At 38.1% G+C, this 15,908-nt stretch overlaps 1 protein-coding gene across 3 annotated transcripts in view; it reads right to left on the reverse strand.

Moving 5' to 3' along the window:
- Positions 1-15,908, reverse strand: part of LOC309636771 (uncharacterized protein) — a 355,047-nt gene that overhangs the window by 305,966 nt on the left and 33,173 nt on the right. For 2 of the 3 annotated variants that reach the window (XR_014250205.1, XR_014250206.1), the window contains one exon: positions 12,731-12,861. The exons of the other annotated variant lie outside the window; for it this stretch is intronic. The gene's annotated coding sequence lies outside the window, so the exon portion shown is untranslated. The remainder of the gene's footprint in view (positions 1-12,730; positions 12,862-15,908) is intronic. 3 annotated transcript variants of the gene reach the window in all.

The raw sequence follows: 15,908 nt of genomic DNA on the forward strand, positions 1-15,908 counted from the left end.
TTATTGGTTCTATTTTACAGATGAAGAAACCGAGGCTCAAAAAGGTCAAATCATCAGTTCAAAATCCAAAGTTGACCTTCTTTATTTACCTCCTTCACTTTCTAAGCCCTTTTTACTTCTTCCTATCTACCTCAAATGCCTTTCTTTTTCTGCTCGCTGCTAGAATTTCAAAATCTGGGATCAGAGAAGACCCCAGTGGGCTGCATTCTCAAGAAACAATGACACACATCACTCCAGCTTTTCCCCAGGCCCTTTATTTGCTTCCTAAGAGATTCAGACAGAATTTTGCTTTTTAATCCTTATACCAGGATTTACATTTCAAAACGAAGTTTGAGATATTGATTGATTTTTGATGAAAGAAGGAATCCTTCATGGTGAGATTATGAACTTCAGGGAGAGAGAAATGTCAGTGAGGGCTTTCCTGGTATCCTTGAAATCACACCACCACAGCAACAGCCTACACAGAGGGATGGCCTTGCTCTGATTCTTCCAACTCAGGCACCAGAAATCTGCTAGGCAAAGACGGTCATTCTTGAGTAGGGCCCACGAATAAAGAAATTTAATCCCTCCCGCAAAAAAAAAAGCTTTCAAAAAATATAGGGCATGAGGGAGGTGATTTCAGACACCTAATCCGACCACAGTGTTTAAAAAATGGGAAAATCCACAAGCATCCATGTTCTCATCTGCTCAGAGGTGAGTCATCCACTCTTTTAGCCTTTTCTGTCATTCACTCAGCCTGTGATTCTCCACTTATTAAAACATCTGGTTACTCCTACAGATGTTTCCAGACTGACTAGTGTACCCTTTCTTCACAGCCGGCTGGATCCCCATCTTGTAAAAGAGTCTGATCTCTTTCAGCTGGTGCTCAGGAGCAACTCAACACAGGACTAGCATAGGGATAATTTGAACTAATCAGAGGTCTGCAAAGGAAACAGCTATGTACCAAAATTTGTGCTATAATCCAGTCAAAGAAAGACAGGGACATGAATAGAGGGGCTACTTGCCAGAAAGCTCTGATCCTGCCCTGCTTTTCCCAGAGCTATTTGGCAAACAAGCAAGCACTTGAGTGTAATTTCTTCATTGGTACTTGTCTCCTTTTATTCCCCAGTGATGCAACTTGCTTACTTACCTAAGTCTCAACAACCCACTTAAGCAAGCAGAAATGGGAATTTCCATGGAACATATTTCTAGAGAACTTCTGATGCTGGTCATTGAACTGGAAGCAGTTGTGTTATCTAATGTACACAAAATGCTAATTAACCCCTTTTGCTACCATCACTCTTCCACTCCAATATTTTAATGTTCAACCAGAGAGACTAAATTTAGAATATGCCTCTTTTCTGGGAGCTCTAAGTACATCTAAAGAGCTAAATCTGAGAAATAAAATCAGAAACTGAGACGTGACCTGGAAACGGGATTTTTCTGGGGCTCCTCATTAGATGTCTTGGCTCAGGGTACTTTCAGTTAACTCACAGCTCAACAAACTCCTATGGAAACCTACTATGAGCTGTTGAAATAGTAACATGGATACAAGGAGAAAAAGATCAGTCCCGGACTAATGTTTTTCAGTCTGATGGAGAAGGTAAGTAAAATAATTCGTATCTATACACTAGATGATTCTAGAAGGCAGACACTGCCAACTGGTGTTAAAAATCATCTTCAGAGAAGAGCTCTAAGCTCCTCAGTCCTTGATGCTGATGATGTGTGTTTCTTGATGTCAGCATGCTCAGTTTGTGCAGCTACATGCATTTTTCTGTATGAATTTTTTAATGTATATCTGTATTCTATATGTACTATTTTAATTCAAAAATGTTTAAAAACCCCTTCGACTAATTACATAAATTTGGCTCTAAATCCCCAGCATTGTTTCTAATAATCATCCTAATAATATTTAACATTTGACCAACTTAAATACTTTTGTCCAACAAGGAGGGATAAACACAAGTAAGCAACAACAACGACAACAAAAATGGCTTCTTTGATTAAATACAACAGTGTGCCAGGCACCGGACCAGGCACAGGAGATCAAAAGTCACAGTGCAGGGGAGAAGTCTCTTGGCCATCAGAGGTCTCAAACGGAGACTTAGACTGCCTGTGCTATTTTCAAGCATACAGTTCAAAGCGGGGAGGTGGGCAGAGAAAGAAGTATTTGAAGATTTTGGGGTAGAGCATGCTCTTTCTGGTTAACTGCTAATCACATGACTAGCTAGTGTCATGTGCCCGCCTGCTTCACACACTTATGCCCACTTGCAGGGCCCCAACTAGTTCTAGGCTTTTCTCTTCTCAGGGTTGCCATCTGCAATTCTAATTCTCATGTCAGCATCAAGCTCTATGAGGAATCACTGAGCAACCTTTAAGATCTTCAAGCAGCAATTGTGCAGTTAACACAAATCTATAGGCCGGGCTTGGTAGTGACCACACCAATAAAACAAAAATCAACCATCCCCTTTATAGGCGGTGTGGAAAGTCCAGTGGATCTCTCATTAACCTTCTAAGTAGCCGCGGTCATACAGTCAGCACTAACCATCCTCATAAAATGAAGGAGTAAAAGTAAAAATCATAACCAATCTTTACTGTTGTTTTTTTTTAAGTGGTGGACTTATTTGTACCTCAGGAAATTGTAAAATGTTTTCTCTTGCCCTTGTCTTTTTCATTTTGTCTCCATCCCAGCTTCCCTCCCCCAGCCATCGCTTCTGCTCCAATTGCCTTGTTGCTGTTTATAAAGCTGTGGCCACCCAGCCTGTGAGGTGGAAGATGGCAGTAATTTTATCTTCCCCATCTTGTATGCCCACTGCCTAAAACACTGTTCAAATATCAAGCAGTCACTCAATAAACGTGGATTAAATGAGGAAGAAAATACAAAGAGCAATCAAATTATGTGAGACTAAATATGCCCGGGGACTTAAAACATAAGAATCCATTTAATCTGCTAGAAAATTCTAGCCCTCAATAAAATGTTAGAATTGGAAAGGATCTGATATATCATTTGGTCCAATATCCTTATTTAAAAAATGAGGGTCATGTGCACAAAAGTCACAGAGCCAGCCAGGGCAAAGCAGGCACAGACCTCCCTCCAGGAGTTATGTAAATTTCTTCACCTCAAAAGTAGTCTTTTCTGATTAACTTCTTATTCTCATCACTTGTACCTCTGGTATTGTCTCAGTCAGCCATCCAAAATGGTCTCAGGATTTTTCTTCTGATTTGTTTTAATTGTCAGTTAATGTGGTTTTGTTTTTTTAATGAGTCACACTCTTCTCGCTAACTGTAGTGACCTTTTCTCGACCTTCCACTACTTCTCTTTTGTTTTAAATATTCTCTAAGTTGCCTAAATTTTCACCATCTTTTTCAAGTTTAAGGGGAAAAAAAATCATGCATAGTGGAAGGGGGTTTGGAAACTCTATTGTCAAAAATGATGTGAATTGATTGGGGGTGGGGTTGGCAGTGGGGGGAGGTGCAGTGTCCCAGACTGGTGAGGAAATACCAGAGCCTAGAAAATGCCAAGCCAGACAGGGTAGGGCACACCTTCGAGAGCTGGCGAAGAGGTCCCAAAGGACACCTTTTGCAAAGGAATAAAAATAAATGGATGAGAAAGCTCACCTGGGATATCTTTCCAAAAAAGTAAGCAATGTAAAAATAAAACAAAGCCCATAGTTGGTAAATTCATTCAAATATTCATTTATTCAACTGACATTTAGACGGCACGTTCTTTTGTATCTAACCTCATACTAGATGACTGGGCTATAGTGGAAAGAAACAAACCCTTCCTCAAGGAGTCCAGGTTCAAGAGACAAAGAAATGTTAAAGGAAAGTTCTCAGATGCACTGATTTTGAGCAAAGGTCTAGGTTTATTTGAAACTTGCCACATGGGTACTAACTTCAAAGAAAGCCTGTTCAAATCTTGCTTCCACAAAGAGAATCTTTAAATTGATAGAAATAAAACAAAACAAAAACACTGTCTTGATGAGATTGTTAGTCTAGGTGCTAGAAAGGAATTCTAAAAAAGGTTTATTGATCTAGTCCCAAGATTGTTTAAAGGGTTTAAATTTGTAAAACTATCATACGTATATCCATTTTTGTAGGCTAAACTCTAATTTCACTGACCTGGGAATTAATCAGATAGACTACCAATTAGTAATGAAAGATTGCTCAAGTATGTTATCAAAAAGTAATTATGTTTTTCCTCAGGTTTGAGGCACTTCATTTCTTGTTCAATTCCTAAAATTTATCCTTAGAAAAAGGTGAGACAATATAAAATGAACATTATAATGTATACTCTATCATGAATAAGGATAGTGACGGAAGTTTTTTGTGACTAATAAGATTAGCAAAAACAAAAAATAATAGTATTAAATATTCAGTGTCTATTGTAACAAGTTATGAAGACACATGATCAGTCTCTACTAGGAGAACTTCAGTGGTTTTCTATCCTCTACCACACCCTAGATGGAATGTTCTATCAATTAACAAATTCTCTTCAATCTGACTCATTCACCGAATAGTCTTAACAGTATTTGACTGTCAGTAAAAAGTACTTTGTGGGCAGGGAGACCTGGTTTGAATATCTGCCCCACCAATTAACCAGGTTTGAAGGTTAGAAAAGTTATTTAAACCTTTGAACATCAGTTTCCTCATTGCTAAAATGGAAATAGTTTCTCACTTAACAGAGTTGTTAAGGTTACATAAAATAATGCATGTGAAAGTATTTGGCACAAAGTAAACATCCAATAAATTATAATCATTTTAGTTAAATCATCATCATCATCATCACTTTTTTTTCCAGGCAGTGTGGGTACACCCTGCCCATTGCATGGGGCAGAAATCAAAGCATTAGATTTGAATCTAAGCTCCATAACTTATTAGCTATGAGATCAAGGTAGATCATTTAGTATTTCTCATTTAAATTCCTCATCTATAAAATTGGGATAAAGTAAGAACTACATCACAGAGTTGTGGTGACAAGTAATTGAAATAATACAAGGAAGTGCCCATTAATGAGTGGTTCTTCACTAAATGATATTCCCCTTACTCAGCGTGTCCAGATCCGGCATTCTGGCTAATGGAGAGGCATTCCTATGCTATAAATGAATACATTGCCATTTATTTTGTCAGTTCAGTAGTTAAGTATTTTTAGTGTGAGGTTTGTCCTCTAGAGCCTCTAGGGCCTGCTCATCCCTGGAGAAGGTGACCAAATCACATTAAAGAACCTGCAGAACTGTGGACAAAATCAGTTATATTACCAATCCTTGTCCACATAAGTCCTGCCTCATGAAATCATCTGTCCTCTGGTTTAAAATGAGTATAAGCATATTAAAAAGAAATGAAAAACAGAGTACTGAGTTCCACATTGTACATCTTAGAGGGAAAAAAATGGTTGGAAAATTCCTGTGGGTAGAGTCCAGGAGACTGAGTCCAATTTGGGGTTCAGCTGGTTGCTAGGCATGAGAGTAGTTTCTCAGGAAGTCGCACCCTCTGTTGTTACACCCCAGGTTCATCCCTGGGCCCCAGGCATTGATCTCTGCTGCATGCTCCAGTCATTCTGAACTACCTGCTATTCTCTGATGATTTTGTGATTCCTCATTTCAATGCCTTTGTACCATCTAATCCCTCTAGTAGAAGTGGCTCGGTGCCCCTTTCCCTTACCTTTCTTCTGCATCTGCATATCTTTATGACTCAGCTCAAGGGTCACTTCCTCTGGAAAGACTTGCTTCTATCACACCATCAATACCCTTGTCTGTGTTTCTTTGGACTCTGTCTTGACTTTCACTACAGTCATCCAGGGAATATCTTTTTAGTCTCCGTCGTCTTTAAAGCACTGAATGTAGATACCATGTCTATTCCCCACCCCCCACCCCCTTTTTTTACCTCAAGCCTAGCCCACAGTAAGTTCTCACTAATACTTAACTGGAGACTGACTGGTCAAAAATAGAAATAAAAATATGGTCAAAGTTCCAAGCAGAGGTAAAAATAAGCAGCTTTATCTTTAATTGGAGGGTGGAGGGCAAGTGCTGGGATTTTCCAGTATGTTATTCTTAGCAAATTTTCTGTTATCTGTTTCATTTTGGTTTTACTATGGGGCACATGTTTTTTAATCTCTAAAAGGGGAATAATAATTACCGTTCAAGATGACTGTAAGATTTGAAAAAGATAACATATGTGAATGTGCATAGTGTAGTACCTGAACCAAGGTAAGGGGTCAAGAGATGTTGTTATTCTAACCAAATTATCAGCAGTCTTTTTATAGAAAAACAACTTACACACAATAACTAGTGACTGCCATAGACCTTACTGAAGGTTTTAAGGGAAAAATAGAGAAAAATGTTTACGTGTCACTCCCCACCACAAACCACAGAAAATCTATAGTGGAAGACCTCTTTTTGGCCATAATACTATTGGAGATTTCCTCTTGGACCTTTGAGTAACTACCCAGGAGTAGAATGTCTGGATTATATGATAGATGAACTTTTAAAAACATTGCCAAACAGTTTTACAAAGTGATTGTGCCATTCTACATTCCCATGAAGAGTATATGAGAGTTCCAGTTTTTCCACATCTTTGCCAACTTTTGGTTTAGTTGGTCTTTTAAAATTTTAGCCATTTTATACCTGATATCCATAATGGTCTTATATCTCTAATACAAAAAGAACTGCTTAAGTTAACATGAAAAAAACAAAAATGGTTATGAGTCTTGAATAAGCACTTAACTAAAGATGAGACAGCTAATTCATCTGCTGAGAGTAGGAGCAGGAAAATCCTAAGGAGAAAGATGAAACTTTAAATTAAGCCACGAAAGGAATGAGAACAGTTCATGACCAGTAGAACAGAGAAGGATTCCATGGTAACACTGGGAGCCCTGTTGAGGCATTATTCAACAAGGCTGCACAATTTCTCCAACACTGTTCAGTCTGTTGGGAATAGCAGTGGACAATCAGGGTCCAAGTCAGAGATAATGATCATCACAAATTATTCAGCCTGGCATATCAGGGTGGGATAACTGCTGAAAGAAATAATCCCCAAATTCCAGTGACTTATCTCAAGATAGAGTTTGTTTCTCACTTGACATTGAAGTGTAGGTCAATGGATGGTCTCTGCTCCACACAGTCACTCAGGTACCCAAGATCTTTTTATCTTGTCTCTCCTGCAGGCCTTTTAAGTTCTCTTCATTCATCCAATGGATGCAGTAAAAATGCTAGGATTAGACACGGAAGGCCTTAATGAGCCAGGCCTGGAAGTACTGCTCATTGCTTCCACTCAAACTTCACTGGCCAGAACTTTACCATTGGTTTTAATCTAATTGTCAGGGGAAGCGAATAAAGAAGTTGTACGTCCTGGAGATGAGGATAATAAAGCTACTGGTGACCATTTTCAGTCTCTGACACACAAGGCAAAAGTCAGGTACCAGAATATTTTTCAATATAAGATAAAAACAGAGACATGGGAATTTTTCAAGATCAGTTCATATAATGACATCTCTCATTTCTCCTGAAAGTCGGTTCATGCCCCCACCTTCTTAATTTCCTTCACACTTAGTGCCCAGTCTTCCTTTTTATCTTATTCTTGGCCTCATTCTCAGTTGTACATTAGCGTTCAGGTAACCCCATCAACTCTCAGCTCTGTACCAAGAACTCACCTTTATGCTTGAGTTCATTCCCTTTACAGAGATCCATTCCAGCTGCCTGTGGTCTTATTTACACTTGTGCTCAGGTAGTTGGTTTCCTCTGACCTTTTCTTTGCCTATTCAAAATCCTATTCACTCTTCAAGGCTCAGCTTAGTTCAAAGGACACTTCTCTAGAAAGCTTTTCCATAATAACCAAATATCTGGGCCGTAGACATGCTTTTTGATTCTAGATCTTTCATTTATTTATTTTAATCTTGGATTGTGAACTCAAGAACTTTGAGGACCTTTTTCATTCATTGTCAAAATGGAAATAAGAGTTGTTTTACATAATAATGGTAACTATTCAAACCTAGTATATAAAAGTGCAAAGTATCTGATGTATAATAGATACTCAAGAATACTAAATGATAACATCTATTCTGCTCAGAACTTCTTTGGCATTTTTATTTTATCAATCCTTTCACATATTACCACATTTTCCTTTTATTGTGGGTGTCTATGCACTTGTCCTCTCTTTGTATTGAATTCTGGATCATGAGCAGATGTTTTTTCTTAAGAGTGTGTGTGTGTGTGTGTGTGTGTGTGTGTGTGAATTCTTAATTGTACTGAGCACATGTATTCATGGCACAGATCCAATAAATGTGTTCGCATCAGAAAAGTTCTGAGATTCTCATCCCAAAAGGAGATGGTGAAAAGACTTAAGCTAATGTGTAGAAACACACAGAAATTCTTTTTTAACGAGAAAGAATCCTGTATAAGCAAGCACAAAATATATCTCAGTAAACATGGAAGTACTATATGAACTCTATCATGTTACACAAATACAAAGGATTATTATTACAAAGTAGAATAAAATTGAAGTTAAAATTTTGTGTGTTTTCCAGTTACCATTAAGAGTCCAGTTCATAACTCCTTTTTTTTAAATAGCTTTCCTTCCCAGGAAGTGAGGCAGAATGATTCCCTGTTAAGAGAAATTAAACTTGTTGGTCATTTTCCACCAAAAAATTGCTTGATAGAGCCAAATACAATTCTGTAAGCGTTCCTCTTTCCTAAATACTGCAGGAAAGCCCCATGGGCATCTGGTTTAAGCAAACAGAGGGAAACATGTGACCAATTATGCATGTAAGCAGGAGAGAAACCTGACGAAAGATTCAGAAATTGAGGGTCCACAGCAAAATAAGTGGTCTTTACCATGTTTTGTGTATTTCAGATACATAGATTTTTTTTCCATCATACATGAAGCTGAAAAAAATAAATATACTGAACTCTTGCATTGTATGTAATGTTCATCTTTTTATAGATCTTGTTTCCAAATTCGCTTTTCAGGAAGTGGATTTACAGCTTTGAAGTTGCTGCTCCTTACGTGTTTCTAAGAAGCTAAAAGTTACCAAGTTAGCAAATGGAATTAAAATCTGGGGCTCAAATAAAGAATAAAGACAACTAAAAATATTTCATGCCCTCATTTTTTTGAAGCTTTGAAGCGATTTTTTTTACGAGTTAATGTTATGGCCCTAGTTGAAAATACTTCTATCATTGTCATTTTATTCTGTACAGCGTTAAACTAACATGGAATCTAGGTTGCTTCTGATTAAATAAAGATTGGAGGAGACAGAGCCTTTTCAGGTTTCAAGGTCTCCTGCCTACTCTAGGGACTTTGGTAGTTAAACAAAATGCAAGGGTATCAAAAATGTTTATATAACTTAATTAAATTAAAACAGACACTTCCATAAAAGAAATTCTAGAACCAGTCATCTTGGGAAAAGATATGGCCAGCTAAATCTATCACCCTGTTTTTCTTGGTCATGTCCCAAGATTTAAGGCTCTCTGCTCATCTGCCCTTTTAGGTACTCAGTCACTTTTATCCATCCATCCATCCTTCCACCCATTCAAAATGATTCAAAAGTATGCATTCACTTAGTGTGAGTTAGGCATTTCTTTAAGGGATGCAAAACAGATATGGTTCCTATTCCCACAGTACTTTAGTAGAAGAGATAGTAATTAAAGTTACCTAAATGCCTAAGTAGTTATGTACTAAAATAAGAGCTATGGTAGAAAGATATCATATGCTATGAGAGAGAATAACAGTGAGGTCTAATTTAGTTTGGGGACTTAGAAAAAAAAACTTTAAGAAAAGAGCATTTAAACACATATATATGGAATCTAAAAAAAAAAAAAAAAATTGGTTCTGAAGAACCTAGGGGCAGGACAGGAATAAAGACGCAGACGTAGAGAATGGACTTGAGGACACGGGGAGGGGGAAGGGTAAGCTGGGACAAAGTGAGAGAGTGGCATGGACATATATACACTACCAAATGTAATATAGCTAGCTAGTGGGAAGCAGCCTCATAGCACAGGGAGATCAGCTCGGTGCTCTGTGACCACCTAGAGGGGTGAGATAGGGAGGGTGGGAGGGAGACGCAAGAGGGAGGGGATATGGGGATATGTGTATACGTATAGCTGATTCACTTTGTTATACATCAGCAACTTACACACCATTGTAAAGCAATTATACTCCAATAAATATGTTAAAAAAAGACCAAATAAATTGGGTTAATGTAATAAAGGCCAGGTGTGAGGGATTTGTTCTGTTGATGTGACTCACAGCAGAGCAGAGAGGTTACAGAATTGGCTGTAGCAGCACCTTCTTGATTCAACAGGAAGATTCCTGATCATGATGGAAGCAGCAGCATGTAGAGGTACAGTTTTTGGGGTTTTTTTTTTTACATGTGGGATATTAGTTCCCCAACCAGCGATCGAACGCATGCCCCCTGCAGTGGAAGCATGGAGCCCTAACCACTGGACTACCAGGGAAGTCCTGAGGCACAGTTCTATGCTGAAGCTTTGGGAGTCATTGTTAAAAGTTCAGCCTAAAGTCTGTTACATAATTTATTCCCAGATTTCTGTAAGTCATTTAACACATATTAGTAAATTTCTTTCTCTTTGCATTAGCTACAGTGGATTCAGTACTATGCAACCAGAAAGACAAAGTATTGATTTATAAAAGGAAAACATGCCTAGGAAGAGTTGTGAAAATAGTCGAAGTCAAAATTTCCCAAACTGATCTGAAAATGTTAGTGATCTGAGAGATGTTTAAATAGGTATTTAAGAATAATGGAGGGCTTCCCTGGTGGCGCAGTGGTTGAGAATCTGCCTACTAATGCAGGGGACACGGGTTTGAGCCCTGGTCTGGGAAGATCCCACATGCCATGGAGCAACTGGGCCCGTGAGCCACAATTACTGAGCCTGCACGTCTGAAGCCTGTGCTCCTCAACAAGAGAGGCCGCGATAGTAAGAGGCCCGCGCACCGCGATGAAGAGTGGCCCCTGCTCGCTGCAACTAGAGAAAGCCCTCGCACAGAAACGAAGACCCAATACACCCAAAAATAAATAAATTAAAATAAATTAAAAAAAAAAAAAAAAAGAAGTCTCTCTTCTTAAAAAAAAAAAAAAAAGAATAATGGATTTCTTTTCCATAGGACTTCTCAAAAACTTTGAAATTGTCAATTTGTGTTGTAAATCACACTGTGCATCATTTCCCCAATGCATTTCACCAGGAAATTATTCATTTCAGGGGAAACCTATTATCAGCTTGAGAAACACAGACAGAGTTTGTGAAACATTGGTCTAAATAAAATACCCAGCAGTCTGAGCCAACAACCTTTGCTTTTGTTCCAAGTCTGTTTGTTCCAAGCAATCTGTTTTCAGACTTTTTGTTTCCATATCTCTTGTTGTCATGCTATAGTAGGCAGTTTTCTGTATAGGGATATCAATATCCAAACAGTATAAAAAGTATATACACATTTTGTAAGTTGGCAGCATTATTTATTTGGACAAAGTAATTTCATTTCAGTTTGTCTAGAGTAGTGAAAACCAGATACAAAAGGAAGCCCAGCTTATTTTATGACCCCAAAGAAGTCAAAGTGAAAACATTAACATAAATATATTTTGTCTTTATTTCTCAGCTTACTTGTGGTTCCAGAAGAGTTCAATGGGGATAAGAATTTTACAAGAGGCAGAAGGTACTGAGTGTTTTTGTGGTGAGATAGTATTTGAATACTACATTTGAATACTAGAGCTTGTAAATGTATAGGCTTGGGATCAGCCTTAGCTTTGCAAAATTAATGTCATTCTAGTGCAATGTCATAAACATTGTCATTTTCTAGAATAGAGGGAAAAATTAATTCAGCCTAAAGTGATAAGGAAAGACCTCCTCACAGAAGATGTGATGTTTAATACCTAGAAGGCTTGTTAGAGCTTGTGTTGTATAGGGTAGAGTGGAATGTAAATAAGATGACTGAGGGTGGGTCAGTGTGATTATGGACCCTGAATGTAATTTCTGCATGTCTAATGGATTCTGAAAATCACAGTCAAGGCTTACACCTTGGCCATATAGCATCATGTGAATTAAGTGATTAGAAAAGAATCATAACGTAGAATGTCATTACTATGATTAATTATTGTGAATAAACTTAATTTTTCAGCATTCCTGCTCCCCTCCATGTTTGTTTTTTTTTTTTTTTTTCTATCAGTGTCAGCTCTTGGACAGGGAAGAGTTTCCTACCTATCTCCCAGTAGTAGCTGAACTCTGCTTTGTATCAGTCCAGGAACCAGGGTCCAGGAGTTTTTCTTTCACCTTTCTCAGAGGCAGATACCCTTCTCCCAGAAGGAGAGGATTTTTTTCCCTGGGTTCCAGGGATGGGAGAATTTCCTATTTTTCCTTGGGAACAAAGAGCTTTTACATCATCACTTTCACGTAAGTAGAGAACCTTTTCCTGGGCCCTACGCATCGGAAGGGGTACTGCCCCTCCCCCAGTGGGTTAAGAATTGTGTTTTATGTGAGACATGTTTCCAAGGAAATGAGTGCAAAATTTGCAACTTTGCCCCAATGACAACCAATCACTAACTGAACACCTGCACACTAGTTTCACCAAGGGGTCTCTGTGCTGCCTTCAGCCATGCAACCAGTCTTACACGGGAACAGCTCTGGAGACCTGTGGAATAGAACTTGTGAGTTAGGGTGAACTCTCCTTGTGTCTAGGTTCTCGCAGTCATTCGAAACTGATAAGCTCTCCTACACATTGATTTTAAGTATTTGGTAGCTGATTTCCTCTTTACCTGCTTTGATGACAGCAATACTTTCCTCTAATGTTCTGTCAGGAATGAAATCATCCTTTAGATTCATCTCTTCTCAGAGCCGTATGCCATTCATTGGAATTCAGTTGGTTTACCTTGCAGTCTCAGCTCTCCTATGGTTTCAAGAAAATTTATGATTTTATAAATTACATAACTTTTTCTCATTGTTAAGCCAGTAGTGACATTTACTTGCCACTTTCTACATCCTAAGCTGACTTGGAAATCCTCATCCACTAGTTTTAGCATCAATTGACAATTCTTGCCTGAGACTGTTACTACTATTGTGTTCACAAATTTTTCTAATTTCATCATTCTGTCTCATTTATTAATTGACATTTGAGAGCTTGTGTTTTGGGAAAAAAACAAGTGGGAAAGGGTTGTCAAGTGTCAATGAGTAACAAGGAGGACACCCACATTATGTTTCCTGAGATATATGAACTATGAAGAAAAAATAATGACTGCTGTCAGTAAGATCTAGGAATCCCGGAAACACCACTGACTACTGGTCAGTTTCTGTTAACCTCTCTTTAATTAATTAATTAATTAATTAATTTTAAACATCTTTATTGGAGTATAATTGCTTTACAATGGTGTGTTAGTTTCTGCTTTATAACAAAGTGGATCAGCTATACGTATACATATAACTCCATATCTCCTCCCTCTTGCGTTTCCCTCCCACCCTCCCTATCCCACCCTTCTAGGTGTTCACAAAGCACCCAGCTGATCTCCCTTTGCTATGCGGCTGCTTCCCACTAGCTAGCTATATTACATTTGGTAGTGTATATATGTCCATGCCACTCTCTCACTTTGTCCCAGCTTACCCTTCCCCCTCCCTGTGTTCTCAAGTCCATTCTCTATGTCGGCATCTTTATTCCTGTCCTGCTCCTAGGTTCTTCAGAACTATTTTTTTTTTAAATTTAGATTCCATATATATGTGTTAGCAGATGGTATTTGTTTTTCTCTTTCTGATTTACTTCACTCTGTATGACAGACTCTAAGTCTATCCACCTCACTACAAATAACTCACTTTCGTTTCTTTTTATGGCTAATATTCCATTGTATATATGTGCCACATCTTCCTTACCCATTCATCTGTCAATGGACACTTAGGTTGCTTCCATGTCCTGGCTATTGTAAATAGAGCTGCAATGAACATTGTGCTACATGACTCTTTTTGAATTATGGTTTTCTCAGGGTATATGCCCAGTAGTGGGATTGTTGGGTTGTATGGTAGTTCTATTTTTAGTTTTTTAAGGAACCTCCATACTGTTCTCCATAGTGGCTATATCAATTTACATTCCCACCATCAGTGCAAGAGGGTTCCCTTTTCTCCACACCCTCTCCAGCATTTATTGTTTGTAGATTTTTTGATGATGGCCATTCTGACTGGTGTGAGGTGATACCTCATTGTAGTTTTGATTTGCATTTCTCTAATGATTAGTGATGTTGAGCATCCTTTCATGTGTTTGTTGGCAATCTGTAGATCTTCTTTGGAGAAATGTCTATTTAGGTCTTCTGTCCATTTTTGGACTCGGTTGTTTGTTTTTTTGATATTGAGCTGCATGAGCTGCTTGGAAATTTTGGAGATTAATCTTTTGTCAGTTGCTTCATTTGCAAATATGTTCTCCCATTCTGAGGGTTGTCTTTACATCTTGTTTATGGTTTCCTTTGCTGTGCAAAAGCTTCTAAATTTCATTAGGTCCCATTTATTTATTTTTGTTTTTATTTCCATTTCTCTAGGAGCTGGGTCAAAAAGGATCTTGCTGTGATTTATATCATAGAGTGTTCTGCCTATGTTTTCCTCTAAGAGTTTGATAGTGTCTGGCCTTACATTTAGGTCTTTAATCACTTTGAGTTTATTTTTGTGTATGGTGTTAGGGAGTGTTCTAATTTCGTTCTTTTACATGTAGCTGTCCCAATTTCCCAGCAGTACTTATTGAAGAGGCTGTCTTTTCTCCATTGTATATTCTTGCCTCCTTTATCAAAGATAAGGTGACCATATGTGCGTGGGTTTATCTCTGGGCTTTCTATCCTGTTCCATTGATCTATATTTCTGTTTTTGTGCCAGTACCATACTGTCTTGATTACTGTAGCTTTGAAGTATAGTCAGAAATCTGGGAGCCTGATTCCTCCAGCTCCATTTTTCTTTCTCAAGATTGCTTTGATTTTTTGGGGTCTTTTGTGTTTCCATACAAATGGTGAAATTTTTTGTTCTAGTTCTGTGAAAAATGCTACTGGTAGTTTGATAGGGATTGCATTGAATCTGTAGATTGCTTTGGGTAGTATAGTCATTTTTACAATGTTGATTCTTCCAATCCAAGAACATGGTATATCTATCTCTCCATTGTTAACCTCTCTTTAGTTTTTCATCTGAAAAATGGGGAAATAGTACCTATATAATTAAGTGATTAAAACAAAATACAGAGTGTTTTAAAAATCAGTATTATGTCTGACAGAATAATAAATCAATTAACCCTTAGTTTCCTTTCCATTTCCCCTTCCATCAAGGATCTTGATTTAGTGCAAGTGAAATATGTATAAGCGTAGCAGTGCTCTGACAAGAGATGTACAAAGGGCTATCCTAACACAGGGGAATTATTTCTTCCCAACCGGGGAGAAGATTAGAGAAAGATACACAGGGCAAATGAGCCTGCAGTGCTGGAAAATGCATGGCCTAATCTGTCTACTTGAAATGAATGATAATAATCACAATCTAACGCTGACTTCCTCTCAATCTTCTCAAAATACTTCACTCACATTTGGAGATGGAGCTGCTATATAAGCCTTGATAATAGTTTTAAAAAGCATTAGATCCTGGAAACAAAACTTTTTTTCATGAACAAACTGTTGTTGGTCCTGACTCTGGACTCTGCTGTCTATTGTTAATACAGAGAAGACCACTCTTAAGTCCACTCCAATTGTCCACTCTTAAGAAACTAATAGATGGGATCCCTGTCCCCTTTAGGTCTTTTATGCCCTGCAAAACATCTCAAAGTCTATTGCCTATCTTCCTCTTCTGTACAGTTTATTTTTTCTAGCAACATTCACTGTTGTACCAGATGCTAAAAAAGGCGTTGGGAATACAGGAGCAAGTGCAAGTATATATCCTGCTCTGGAGGAGTGTACAGATGAGAGAGAAGTCAGACAAATGAACAGACAG

This window comes from Balaenoptera physalus (assembly GCF_965194825.1).
Source record: "Balaenoptera physalus genome assembly, chromosome: 10".
In the NCBI taxonomy this organism is placed as follows: Eukaryota; Metazoa; Chordata; class Mammalia; order Artiodactyla; family Balaenopteridae; genus Balaenoptera; species Balaenoptera physalus.